Source organism: Hyla sarda, unplaced genomic scaffold (assembly GCF_029499605.1).
Source record: "Hyla sarda isolate aHylSar1 unplaced genomic scaffold, aHylSar1.hap1 scaffold_804, whole genome shotgun sequence".
Taxonomy (NCBI): Eukaryota; Metazoa; Chordata; class Amphibia; order Anura; family Hylidae; genus Hyla; species Hyla sarda.
The window spans coordinates 66,808-80,193 of NW_026610830.1; the positions used below are offsets into that span (position 1 = coordinate 66,808).

A 13,386-nucleotide genomic window follows, 5' to 3' on the forward strand; every position below is an offset into this window, starting at 1 on the left:
AGACGACATCACCAAACAGCTCCATAGTCACATACACAGCAAAGGAGAGATGTTGTTTACACCTAGTGATGTCAGTGGTATTGAGTGACATCACAGCACAGTGCTAAGGCTCCTGGGCCTGGACACAGCAGCGGCTGCAATATCTCAACGGAGAATACGTTTATATATATGTGTGTGTGTGCGCGTATATATATATATATATATATATATATATATATATATATATTTCTCCGCCGAAATCACTTTTAAACCCATTTCCACCTTTTTTTCCCTTCTCTTCCTCTTACTTTTTTTTCACGTTTTTTTACGTTTTTCTCCTTTTCGCCTCTTTTCTGGGCGTATTATTCTTCTTTTTCTTCTTTTTTTTCGTCTAATGCATACCCCATCAGTGCAGCAATGCTTATTCAATACCGCCAGCAGATGGAGACACTGGGGGATAATTTTCTAAGGATTTATACTGATTTTTCCTGTCTGAATTTGTCGCACAGAAAGTTGCAGGCCAAATATGTGTGACATTTCTGCGACTTTAGCTTCTAGAGCATTTTTACAACATTATACATAGGTGCTGAATACATAAAAAGCGACTGTTCAGCGACAGACAAGTCGCATCGGCTGAAAGTAGGCCAGAATGTCAGTCCATGTTGGAGCAGGTTTAGATACAGTCTAAAGTATAGATCTCAAAGTCTGTGCACAGAATTTAGCAAGGGCCTCGCACCTTCTGATGCATCAGGTAGGTGCACAATAGCATAGCCTAACCCTCTGTACTTTGGTCTATATTGATGCGGGACATAGACAGCCAGCTGATGACCAATCCATTAGTGCAATGGATGGCTGGAAGCATTTGTCTTTGCCTTTGCAATACCACAGAAGCAATGCATGGTCAATGTACAGCAATGACACACCTGTGTGAACAGCCAGGAGACCCCCCCCCCCCCCATGTTATGTTACATAGTTACATAGTTAGTACGGTCGAAAAAAGACATATGTCCATCAAGTTCAACCAGGGAATTAAGGGGTAGGGGTGTGGCGCGATATTGGGGAAGGGATGAGATTTTATATTTCTTCATAAGCATTAATCTTATTTTGTCAATTAGGAACATTCAGCACCCACCCGCTATCAAGGCAGCTGCCTATCATGTCATGCCCTACCTGCACAGGTGTGCTGGCTACTCAAATGATCCAATTAAGGAGGCCATTTAGTCAGCAGCAGCAGAAGTCCTGTGCCTGGACGCTCCAACAGCGGCCAGACACAAGCAGAAGCAGAAGCAGCAGAAGCACCACCTTTTGTTTTTTGGCTGCAGCAGCAGCAAGGCCCACAGGGCTGGCTAGCTGGCTAGCCAGCAAGCAGGTAGCAATGAAAGTAGGAATCTTTCTTTTTAACCCTGTAAGGGGGTGGTGCACTGTACCCGAAGATACTGCCATATCGGGTCAATGCATAGGGCGACGGAAGCAAGCTTCGAAATCGGCCCCCGTTCTCAAAAATCCATTTAATATATGGTCCCCAGATAGGGGACGTATCAGATATTAAACTGATAAGAACAGATACTACACTTGATCTTAGCCAAAAGGCCGAGAAGCGATAACCGTGAAAGGGGCGGGCCCAACAAGGTGCCCTTCATGGGCACTATCACTGCTTGCTGTCAGGGAGGCTGCCAGACAATTTTCCATGCACACTCTGGGCTGGGGGGCAGTCAACCACCAGTACACACAGCAGAACCTAAACCCATACCATTATTGCTAAGCAGCAAGACAGGGGCCCATTGCACTCCCACGGGGCCTTTTTAAATGCAATCCATAACCCGGATTTGCCAGGAACCCTTCTTACTCCTCCTACTTGCATGTGACACTGGGCTTAGGATCTGCATAGGAAACACACACACAAGCACACACCTACCTTTGTTGCCTGCAGATGCCTCCTTGGCTGTCCCCAAACGGTATCAAACCAACACCCACGGGAAGCTGTAAGCATAGAGGACATGCCTGCACCCCATTGGACTTACCTGTGTGGGTTAAACCCGGGTTATTTGACAACCTATGGCGGTGATGGTTCTGCTCAGGCAGAGCAGTGCTGATGCTCCTCATAAAGCTGTCGCTGCTGTGAAGGTTCTAGGTGACATCACAAATCCCTATGGTTACATACACAACAAAGCTGGGTTGTTGTTGTTTACACTCTGCAAGGCCTGTGGAAGTGAGTGACATCATAGCACTGTAGTTCTGAGGGTTCTAGATGGATGCAACAATCTCCTGTTGCTTCTATGAAGGCCATAATAGACGACATCACCAAACAGCTCCATAGTCACATACACAGCAAAGGAGAGATGTTGTTTACACCTAGTGATGTCAGTGGTATTGAGTGACATCACAGCACAGTGCTAAGGCTCCTGGGCCTGGACACAGCAGCGGCTGCAATATCTCAACGGAGAATACGTTTATATATATGTGTGTGTGTGCGCGTATATATATATATATATATATATATATATATATTTCTCCGCCGAAATCACTTTTAAACCCATTTCCACCTTTTTTTCCCTTCTCTTCCTCTTACTTTTTTTTCACGTTTTTTTACGTTTTTCTCCTTTTCGCCTCTTTTCTGGGCGTATTATTCTTCTTTTTCTTCTTTTTTTTCGTCTAATGCATACCCCATCAGTGCAGCAATGCTTATTCAATACCGCCAGCAGATGGAGACACTGGGGGATAATTTTCTAAGGATTTATACTGATTTTTCCTGTCTGAATTTGTCGCACAGAAAGTTGCAGGCCAAATATGTGTGACATTTCTGCGACTTTAGCTTCTAGAGCATTTTTACAACATTATACATAGGTGCTGAATACATAAAAAGCGACTGTTCAGCGACAGACAAGTCGCATCGGCTGAAAGTAGGCCAGAATGTCAGTCCATGTTGGAGCAGGTTTAGATACAGTCTAAAGTATAGATCTCAAAGTCTGTGCACAGAATTTAGCAAGGGCCTCGCACCTTCTGATGCATCAGGTAGGTGCACAATAGCATAGCCTAACCCTCTGTACTTTGGTCTATATTGATGCGGGACATAGACAGCCAGCTGATGACCAATCCATTAGTGCAATGGATGGCTGGAAGCATTTGTCTTTGCCTTTGCAATACCACAGAAGCAATGCATGGTCAATGTACAGCAATGACACACCTGTGTGAACAGCCAGGAGACCCCCCCCCCCCCCCCCATGTTATGTTACATAGTTACATAGTTAGTACGGTCGAAAAAAGACATATGTCCATCAAGTTCAACCAGGGAATTAAGGGGTAGGGGTGTGGCGCGATATTGGGGAAGGGATGAGATTTTATATTTCTTCATAAGCATTAATCTTATTTTGTCAATTAGGAACATTCAGCACCCACCCGCTATCAAGGCAGCTGCCTATCATGTCATGCCCTACCTGCACAGGTGTGCTGGCTACTCAAATGATCCAATTAAGGAGGCCATTTAGTCAGCAGCAGCAGAAGTCCTGTGCCTGGACGCTCCAACAGCGGCCAGACACAAGCAGAAGCAGAAGCAGCAGAAGCAGCAGCAGCACCACCTTTTGTTTTTTGGCTGCAGCAGCAGCAAGGCCCACAGGGCTGGCTAGCTGGCTAGCCAGCAAGCAGGTAGCAATGAAAGTAGGAATCTTTCTTTTTAACCCTGTAAGGGGGTGGTGCACTGTACCCGAAGATACTGCCATATCGGGTCAATGCATAGGGCGACGGAAGCAAGCTTCGAAATCGGCCCCCGTTCTCAAAAATCCATTTAATATATGGTCCCCAGATAGGGGACGTATCAGATATTAAACTGATAAGAACAGATTTTTTTTTTTTTTTTTTTTTATCTAAAGCCGAGGAACGTGCTTTCGATTCACCCAAAGTGCAAGAAAAAGTGCAAACGTGTTACACTAAAAAAACGTGCACAAAGGATGCGGTCTATCGCAAGCCCTTCTCCGATAGGAGAGAGGCCCCCCAACAAACCTTACCCTTCGCCTCCGGACCAAAAGGTACCTGCGAGGTTCCAGGTTCGATGTCCCTTTTCGCCGAAGCTACTAGGGGACCACAAATGCTCCCGGCATCCCCCTTGGCGTTAGCCAAGGTATCTGCCCGCAGAGCCGATTACGGTAGGTACCCTGCCAAAGCAGGAGTACCCGGGGTGTTTGCAGGGAGGTGCGGAACCTAATGGCCACACACACCTCCCCTAGACCGCCAGGAGGGACACCCAGAAGGGCTACCGCATCCTGACAAATCCTGTGAACACACAACACACAAAAAGTGACACAGTGAGACAAAAAATAAATAAATAAGTGAATGTGTGCAGATATACTGCCCGGACATCCGGCCGGATCTATAAAAATTTCTCTGATCCTAGCCAGAAGGCCGGGAATCAAGAGGTGAGTGCCACAAGGTGAAGAGATTATGGTGCCCGTGCTTCAACTCAGTGAGTCTATTCTCCCAGTGAGTTCCGGCACCTCGGGGTCACCACTCCCTGAGGCACAAAAGTACCTCGGCTCTAGACCCTCTCAGCCTCATGGCGAGACCCGGAGGGAACAGGTCACATCGGGGCAGCCGTCGAGCTGATTCCTCAGAACCAGCCCCGGAAAGCCCTGGTACACCTGCATCCAGCACCCATCCCCACCAGCATGAAAACTGATAAGAACAGATACTACACTTGATCTTAGCCAAAAGGCCGAGAAGCGATAACCGTGAAAGGGGCGGGCCCAACAAGGTGCCCTTCATGGGCACTATCACTGCTTGCTGTCAGGGAGGCTGCCAGACAATTTTCCATGCACACTCTGGGCTGGGGGGCAGTCAACCACCAGTACACACAGCAGAACCTAAACCCATACCATTATTGCTAAGCAGCAAGACAGGGGCCCATTGCACTCCCACGGGGCCTTTTTAAATGCAATCCATAACCCGGATTTGCCAGGAACCCTTCTTACTCCTCCTACTTGCATGTGACACTGGGCTTAGGATCTGCATAGGAAACACACACACAAGCACACACCTACCTTTGTTGCCTGCAGATGCCTCCTTGGCTGTCCCCAAACGGTATCAAACCAACACCCACGGGAAGCTGTAAGCATAGAGGACATGCCTGCACCCCATTGGACTTACCTGTGTGGGTTAAACCCGGGTTATTTGACAACCTATGGCGGTGATGGTTCTGCTCAGGCAGAGCAGTGCTGATGCTCCTCATAAAGCTGTCGCTGCTGTGAAGGTTCTAGGTGACATCACAAATCCCTATGGTTACATACACAACAAAGCTGGGTTGTTGTTGTTTACACTCTGCAAGGCCTGTGGAAGTGAGTGACATCATAGCACTGTAGTTCTGAGGGTTCTAGATGGATGCAACAATCTCCTGTTGCTTCTATGAAGGCCATAATAGACGACATCACCAAACAGCTCCATAGTCACATACACAGCAAAGGAGAGATGTTGTTTACACCTAGTGATGTCAGTGGTATTGAGTGACATCACAGCACAGTGCTAAGGCTCCTGGGCCTGGACACAGCAGCGGCTGCAATATCTCAACGGAGAATACGTTTATATATATGTGTGTGTGTGCGCGTATATATATATATATATATATATATATATATATATATATATATATATTTCTCCGCCGAAATCACTTTTAAACCCATTTCCACCTTTTTTTCCCTTCTCTTCCTCTTACTTTTTTTTCACGTTTTTTTACGTTTTTCTCCTTTTCGCCTCTTTTCTGGGCGTATTATTCTTCTTTTTCTTCTTTTTTTTCGTCTAATGCATACCCCATCAGTGCAGCAATGCTTATTCAATACCGCCAGCAGATGGAGACACTGGGGGATAATTTTCTAAGGATTTATACTGATTTTTCCTGTCTGAATTTGTCGCACAGAAAGTTGCAGGCCAAATATGTGTGACATTTCTGCGACTTTAGCTTCTAGAGCATTTTTACAACATTATACATAGGTGCTGAATACATAAAAAGCGACTGTTCAGCGACAGACAAGTCGCATCGGCTGAAAGTAGGCCAGAATGTCAGTCCATGTTGGAGCAGGTTTAGATACAGTCTAAAGTATAGATCTCAAAGTCTGTGCACAGAATTTAGCAAGGGCCTCGCACCTTCTGATGCATCAGGTAGGTGCACAATAGCATAGCCTAACCCTCTGTACTTTGGTCTATATTGATGCGGGACATAGACAGCCAGCTGATGACCAATCCATTAGTGCAATGGATGGCTGGAAGCATTTGTCTTTGCCTTTGCAATACCACAGAAGCAATGCATGGTCAATGTACAGCAATGACACACCTGTGTGAACAGCCAGGAGACCCCCCCCCCCCCCATGTTATGTTACATAGTTACATAGTTAGTACGGTCGAAAAAAGACATATGTCCATCAAGTTCAACCAGGGAATTAAGGGGTAGGGGTGTGGCGCGATATTGGGGAAGGGATGAGATTTTATATTTCTTCATAAGCATTAATCTTATTTTGTCAATTAGGAACATTCAGCACCCACCCGCTATCAAGGCAGCTGCCTATCATGTCATGCCCTACCTGCACAGGTGTGCTGGCTACTCAAATGATCCAATTAAGGAGGCCATTTAGTCAGCAGCAGCAGAAGTCCTGTGCCTGGACGCTCCAACAGCGGCCAGACACAAGCAGAAGCAGCAGAAGCAGCAGCAGCACCACCTTTTGTTTTTTGGCTGCAGCAGCAGCAAGGCCCACAGGGCTGGCTAGCTGGCTAGCCAGCAAGCAGGTAGCAATGAAAGTAGGAATCTTTCTTTTTAACCCTGTAAGGGGGTGGTGCACTGTACCCGAAGATACTGCCATATCGGGTCAATGCATAGGGCGACGGAAGCAAGCTTCGAAATCGGCCCCCGTTCTCAAAAATCCATTTAATATATGGTCCCCAGATAGGGGACGTATCAGATATTAAACTGATAAGAACAGATACTACACTTGATCTTAGCCAAAAGGCCGAGAAGCGATAACCGTGAAAGGGGCGGGCCCAACAAGGTGCCCTTCATGGGCACTATCACTGCTTGCTGTCAGGGAGGCTGCCAGACAATTTTCCATGCACACTCTGGGCTGGGGGGCAGTCAACCACCAGTACACACAGCAGAACCTAAACCCATACCATTATTGCTAAGCAGCAAGACAGGGGCCCATTGCACTCCCACGGGGCCTTTTTAAATGCAATCCATAACCCGGATTTGCCAGGAACCCTTCTTACTCCTCCTACTTGCATGTGACACTGGGCTTAGGATCTGCATAGGAAACACACACACAAGCACACACCTACCTTTGTTGCCTGCAGATGCCTCCTTGGCTGTCCCCAAACGGTATCAAACCAACACCCACGGGAAGCTGTAAGCATAGAGGACATGCCTGCACCCCATTGGACTTACCTGTGTGGGTTAAACCCGGGTTATTTGACAACCTATGGCGGTGATGGTTCTGCTCAGGCAGAGCAGTGATGATGCTCCTCATAAAGCTGTCGCTGCTGTGAAGGTTCTAGGTGACATCACAAATCCCTATGGTTACATACACAACAAAGCTGGGTTGTTGTTGTTTACACTCTGCAAGGCCTGTGGAAGTGAGTGACATCATAGCACTGTAGTTCTGAGGGTTCTAGATGGATGCAACAATCTCCTGTTGCTTCTATGAAGGCCATAATAGACGACATCACCAAACAGCTCCATAGTCACATACACAGCAAAGGAGAGATGTTGTTTACACCTAGTGATGTCAGTGGTATTGAGTGACATCACAGCACAGTGCTAAGGCTCCTGGGCCTGGACACAGCAGCGGCTGCAATATCTCAACGGAGAATACGTTTATATATATGTGTGTGTGTGTGCGCGTATATATATATATATATATATATATATTTCTCCGCCGAAATCACTTTTAAACCCATTTCCACCTTTTTTTCCCTTCTCTTCCTCTTACTTTTTTTTCAAGTTTTTTTTACGTTTTTCTCCTTTTCGCCTCTTTTCTGGGCGTATTATTCTTCTTTTTCTTCTTTTTTTTTGTCTAATGCATACCCCATCAGTGCAGCAATGCTTATTCAATACCGCCAGCAGATGGAGACACTGGGGGATAATTTTCTAAGGATTTATACTGATTTTTCCTGTCTGAATTTGTCGCACAGAAAGTTGCAGGCCAAATATGTGTGACATTTCTGCGACTTTAGCTTCTAGAGCATTTTTACAACATTATACATAGGTGCTGAATACATAAAAAGCGACTGTTCAGCGACAGACAAGTCGCATCGGCTGAAAGTAGGCCAGAATGTCAGTCCATGTTGGAGCAGGTTTAGATACAGTCTAAAATATAGATCTCAAAGTCTGTGCACAGAATTTAGCAAGGGCCTCGCACCTTCTGATGCATCAGGTAGGTGCACAATAGCATAGCCTAACCCTCTGTACTTTGGTCTATATTGATGCGGGACATAGACAGCCAGCTGATGACCAATCCATTAGTGCAATGGATGGCTGGAAGCATTTGTCTTTGCCTTTGCAATACCACAGAAGCAATGCATGGTCAATGTACAGCAATGACACACCTGTGTGAACAGCCAGGAGACCCCCCCCCCCCCCATGTTATGTTACATAGTTACATAGTTAGTACGGTCGAAAAAAGACATATGTCCATCAAGTTCAACCAGGGAATTAAGGGGTAGGGGTGTGGCGCGATATTGGGGAAGCGATGAGATTTTATATTTCTTCATAAGCATTAATCTTATTTTGTCAATTAGGAACATTCAGCACCCACCCGCTATCAAGGCAGCTGCCTATCATGTCATGCCCTACCTGCACAGGTGTGCTGGCTACTCAAATGATCCAATTAAGGAGGCCATTTAGTCAGCAGCAGCAGAAGTCCTGTGCCTGGACGCTCCAACAGCGGCCAGACACAAGCAGAAGCAGAAGCAGCAGAAGCAGCAGCAGCACCACCTTTTGTTTTTTGGCTGCAGCAGCAGCAAGGCCCACAGGGCTGGCTAGCTGGCTAGCCAGCAAGCAGGTAGCAATGAAAGTAGGAATCTTTCTTTTTAACCCTGTAAGGGGGTGGTGCACTGTACCCGAAGATACTGCCATATCGGGTCAATGCATAGGGCGATGGAAGCAAGCTTCGAAATCGGCCCCCGTTCTCAAAAATCCATTTAATATATGGTCCCCAGATAGGGGACGTATCAGATATTAAACTGATAAGAACAGATACTACACTTGATCTTAGCCAAAAGGCCGAGAAGCGATAACCGTGAAAGGGGCGGGCCCAACAAGGTGCCCTTCATGGGCACTATCACTGCTTGCTGTCAGGGAGGCTGCCAGACAATTTTCCATGCACACTCTGGGCTGGGGGGCAGTCAACCACCAGTACACACAGCAGAACCTAAACCCATACCATTATTGCTAAGCAGCAAGACAGGGGCCCATTGCACTCCCACGGGGCCTTTTTAAATGCAATCCATAACCCGGATTTGCCAGGAACCCTTCTTACTCCTCCTACTTGCATGTGACACTGGGCTTAGGATCTGCATAGGAAACACACACACAAGCACACACCTACCTTTGTTGCCTGCAGATGCCTCCTTGGCTGTCCCCAAACGGTATCAAACCAACACCCACGGGAAGCTATAAGCATAGAGGACATGCCTGCACCCCATTGGACTTACCTGTGTGGGTTAAACCCGGGTTATTTGACAACCTATGGCGGTGATGGTTCTGCTCAGGCAGAGCAGTGCTGATGCTCCTCATAAAGCTGTCGCTGCTGTGAAGGTTCTAGGTGACATCAAAAATCCCTATGGTTACATACACAACAAAGCTGGGTTGTTGTTGTTTACACTCTGCAAGGCCTGTGGAAGTGAGTGACATCATAGCACTGTAGTTCTGAGGGTTCTAGATGGATGCAACAATCTCCTGTTGCTTCTATGAAGGCCATAATAGACGACATCACCAAACAGCTCCATAGTCACATACACAGCAAAGGAGAGATGTTGTTTACACCTAGTGATGTCAGTGGTATTGAGTGACATCACAGCACAGTGCTAAGGCTCCTGGGCCTGGACACAGCAGCGGCTGCAATATCTCAACGGAGAATACGTTTATATATATGTGTGTGTGTGCGCGTATATATATATATATATATATATATATATATATATATATATATATTTCTCCGCCGAAATCACTTTTAAACCCATTTCCACCTTTTTTTCCCTTCTCTTCCTCTTACTTTTTTTTCACGTTTTTTACGTTTTTCTCCTTTTCGCCTCTTTTCTGGGCGTATTATTCTTCTTTTTCTTCTTTTTTTTCGTCTAATGCATACCCCATCAGTGCAGCAATGCTTATTCAATACCGCCAGCAGATGGAGACACTGGGGGATAATTTTCTAAGGATTTATACTGATTTTTCCTGTCTGAATTTGTCGCACAGAAAGTTGCAGGCCAAATATGTGTGACATTTCTGCGACTTTAGCTTCTAGAGCATTTTTACAACATTATACATAGGTGCTGAATACATAAAAAGCGACTGTTCAGCGACAGACAAGTCGCATCGGCTGAAAGTAGGCCAGAATGTCAGTCCATGTTGGAGCAGGTTTAGATACAGTCTAAAGTATAGATCTCAAAGTCTGTGCACAGAATTTAGCAAGGGCCTCGCACCTTCTGATGCATCAGGTAGGTGCACAATAGCATAGCCTAACCCTCTGTACTTTGGTCTATATTGATGCGGGACATAGACAGCCAGCTGATGACCAATCCATTAGTGCAATGGATGGCTGGAAGCATTTGTCTTTGCCTTTGCAATACCACAGAAGCAATGCATGGTCAATGTACAGCAATGACACACCTGTGTGAACAGCCAGGAGACCCCCCCCCCCCCCATGTTATGTTACATAGTTACATAGTTAGTACGGTCGAAAAAAGACATATGTCCATCAAGTTCAACCAGGGAATTAAGGGGTAGGGGTGTGGCGCGATATTGGGGAAGGGATGAGATTTTATATTTCTTCATAAGCATTAATCTTATTTTGTCAATTAGGAACATTCAGCACCCACCCGCTATCAAGGCAGCTGCCTATCATGTCATGCCCTACCTGCACAGGTGTGCTGGCTACTCAAATGATCCAATTAAGGAGGCCATTTAGTCAGCAGCAGCAGAAGTCCTGTGCCTGGACGCTCCAACAGCGGCCAGACACAAGCAGAAGCAGAAGCAGCAGAAGCAGCACCACCTTTTGTTTTTTGGCTGCAGCAGCAGCAAGGCCCACAGGGCTGGCTAGCTGGCTAGCCAGCAAGCAGGTAGCAATGAAAGTAGGAATCTTTCTTTTTAACCCTGTAAGGGGGTGGTGCACTGTACCCGAAGATACTGCCATATCGGGTCAATGCATAGGGCGACGGAAGCAAGCTTCGAAATCGGCCCCCGTTCTCAAAAATCCATTTAATATATGGTCCCCAGATAGGGGACGTATCAGATATTAAACTGATAAGAACAGATTTTTGATTGAAAGAGCTTTATTTTCCGTTCAGTCATTACAAGTCGTACAATAAATTACAGTCACACCAAGCATGATAGTACAATACACAGCAAAGGTTCCCTAAGCTATACATCGCACACCATGCTACTCTAACATTCAGCTCAATCCTGCAATAGAAAAGCACAAGAGATCAAACAAAAACCAAATAATACAATCTGTGATCGGGGTAGGGGTGTGGGCGACTATGTGGGGGTAGGGAGGGGGCGGATCACAGGGCCAAACTGTTGGGCTGTATCTTCAGGGAGACATGGGAGAAGGAGAGGGGTCTTCACTCCTCTTCTTCCTCATCAACGGCCGAGCTGTCCAAGATGGAATAGTCTCTAAGCAGGTTCTTGATGAACCTGCGGCAGTCCCGGACGGACATGTTTTCCCTGTTGATCACGAGGCGGTTCCTGGAGAGCCACACTGCGTCCTTAAAACAGTTCATAAGGCGCCAGGCCTCCTGGATGGCCTCCACGTCGTGGGTCCCAGGGAACAGGCCGTAAAGCACCGAATGGTACGATAGGCAGCTCCTGGGCACTGAGTCTCTGAGTTCCTGTTCTAGGGCGTCCAACAGACCCTGTGCAAAGGGGCACTGCCAAAACACGTGGAAAGATGTTTCCTCCACGTAGGGGCAACGGGGGCAGTACCGGGTCTTGCACAGGTTGCGGGCATGCATGAATGACCTGAGAGAGAGACCTCCCATGGCGGCCATCCACGACAAGTCCTTGTGTCCATTGGTAAGCCGCTTTGAGGCCACATTGTTCCAAACTGTCTCTGCAGTGGCTGCGGGGAGTCCCGGAACCAGCTCGGTCGAGTCCTTAGCTCGGATGAGCTTGTGGATTGTCTTTGGCTTCCATAGGTCTGGTTTCAGTCCTTCCAGCTGGTGCTCCCTCACAAACCGGACAACATCCCCATAGAACCAGGGAGTGTTCCAGTTGTAAGGGATGGAGCTGTCCCACTTGTCCCAGCCCAGCTGTCTCCAGAGGGGCATGAGAAGCAAGCGAGACATGGACCTGCCCGCTGAGCCAGTCTTTTCTACAAGAGTCCGCTGCACCGTGACACATGCAAAGGAGGCCCTCAGCAGAGCGGGGATGTCGGGTATTCCCTTCCCACCCTTGCGGGGTTCCTTGTACATCACGGTCCTCTTGACTCTGTCCATTTTGCCCCAGACGAAGCCAAATACTGTCCGGGTGATGGCCTTGCAAACGGTGGTATGGGGAGGCCAGGCCTGTGCGGTATATTGGAGCACAGGCAAAACTTCACTCCGCAGGACAAGTGCCTTGCCTTCCATCGTGAGCTTTCTGGAGCTCCACAGTCCGATCTTTGAGTTTATCCTTCCTAGTCGGTCTTGCCAAGACTTAAGGGCCGCTCCTTCCTTCCCGAACCAGACTCCAAGAATTTGAATGAAGTCCGGCTTAATAGTAAAGGGGAAGGGGGCGGAAGAAGCCAGGTGCCACTCCCCGAAGAGCATGGCCTCCGACTTCCCGCAGTTGACTTTTGCCCCCGAAGCTCTGCCGAAGTCCTCGCAGGTCTGGACGAGTGCAGTCACCGAACGCTGGTCAGCGCAGAAGACGGTCACGTCGTCCATGTAGAGCGAGCACTTGACCTCGTGGCGATCTGGTCCTGGTGCGGTGATCCCTCTGATCTCTCCACTCTGCCGGATAGTCTCAGCGAAGAGCTCTATAACACAAACAAAAAGGAGAGGTGAAAGAGGGCAGCCTTGTCTAACCCCTGAAAGAATGGAAAAGGGGTCAGTCTTCCAGCCGTTCACCAACACCGTGCTGTAAATGTCAAAATACATAACGTTAACAAAAGAGCAAAACATCTTCCCCAGACCCAGCCTGCGCAAAACCCTGTCCATGAATGCGTGGGAGACACGGTCGAA

The 13,386-nt window shown here is 47.4% G+C and overlaps 4 non-coding genes and 2 pseudogenes across 4 annotated transcripts; all 6 read right to left on the minus strand.

Annotated features, from left to right (window-relative positions):
- Positions 1–1,390: 1,390 nt before the first annotated feature.
- LOC130346926 (U2 spliceosomal RNA) lies at positions 1,391–1,581 on the minus strand. Its single transcript, XR_008884959.1, has one exon. It is a non-coding gene; the product is annotated as a U2 spliceosomal RNA (small nuclear RNA).
- Positions 1,582–3,663: 2,082 nt separating this feature from the next.
- LOC130346899 (U2 spliceosomal RNA) lies at positions 3,664–3,850 on the minus strand. The gene has a single exon (XR_008884941.1). It is a non-coding gene; the product is annotated as a U2 spliceosomal RNA (small nuclear RNA).
- A 693-nt stretch (positions 3,851–4,543) lies between these two features.
- On the minus strand, positions 4,544–4,696 carry LOC130346904 (U2 spliceosomal RNA; annotated as a pseudogene).
- Positions 4,697–6,783: 2,087 nt separating this feature from the next.
- LOC130346927 (U2 spliceosomal RNA) lies at positions 6,784–6,974 on the minus strand. The gene has a single exon (XR_008884960.1). It is a non-coding gene; the product is annotated as a U2 spliceosomal RNA (small nuclear RNA).
- Positions 6,975–9,050: 2,076 nt separating this feature from the next.
- On the minus strand, positions 9,051–9,241 carry LOC130346944 (U2 spliceosomal RNA). Its single transcript, XR_008884975.1, has one exon. It is a non-coding gene; the product is annotated as a U2 spliceosomal RNA (small nuclear RNA).
- A 2,084-nt stretch (positions 9,242–11,325) lies between these two features.
- Positions 11,326–11,498, minus strand: LOC130346954 (U2 spliceosomal RNA; annotated as a pseudogene).
- Between the last annotated feature and the right edge of the window lie 1,888 nt (positions 11,499–13,386).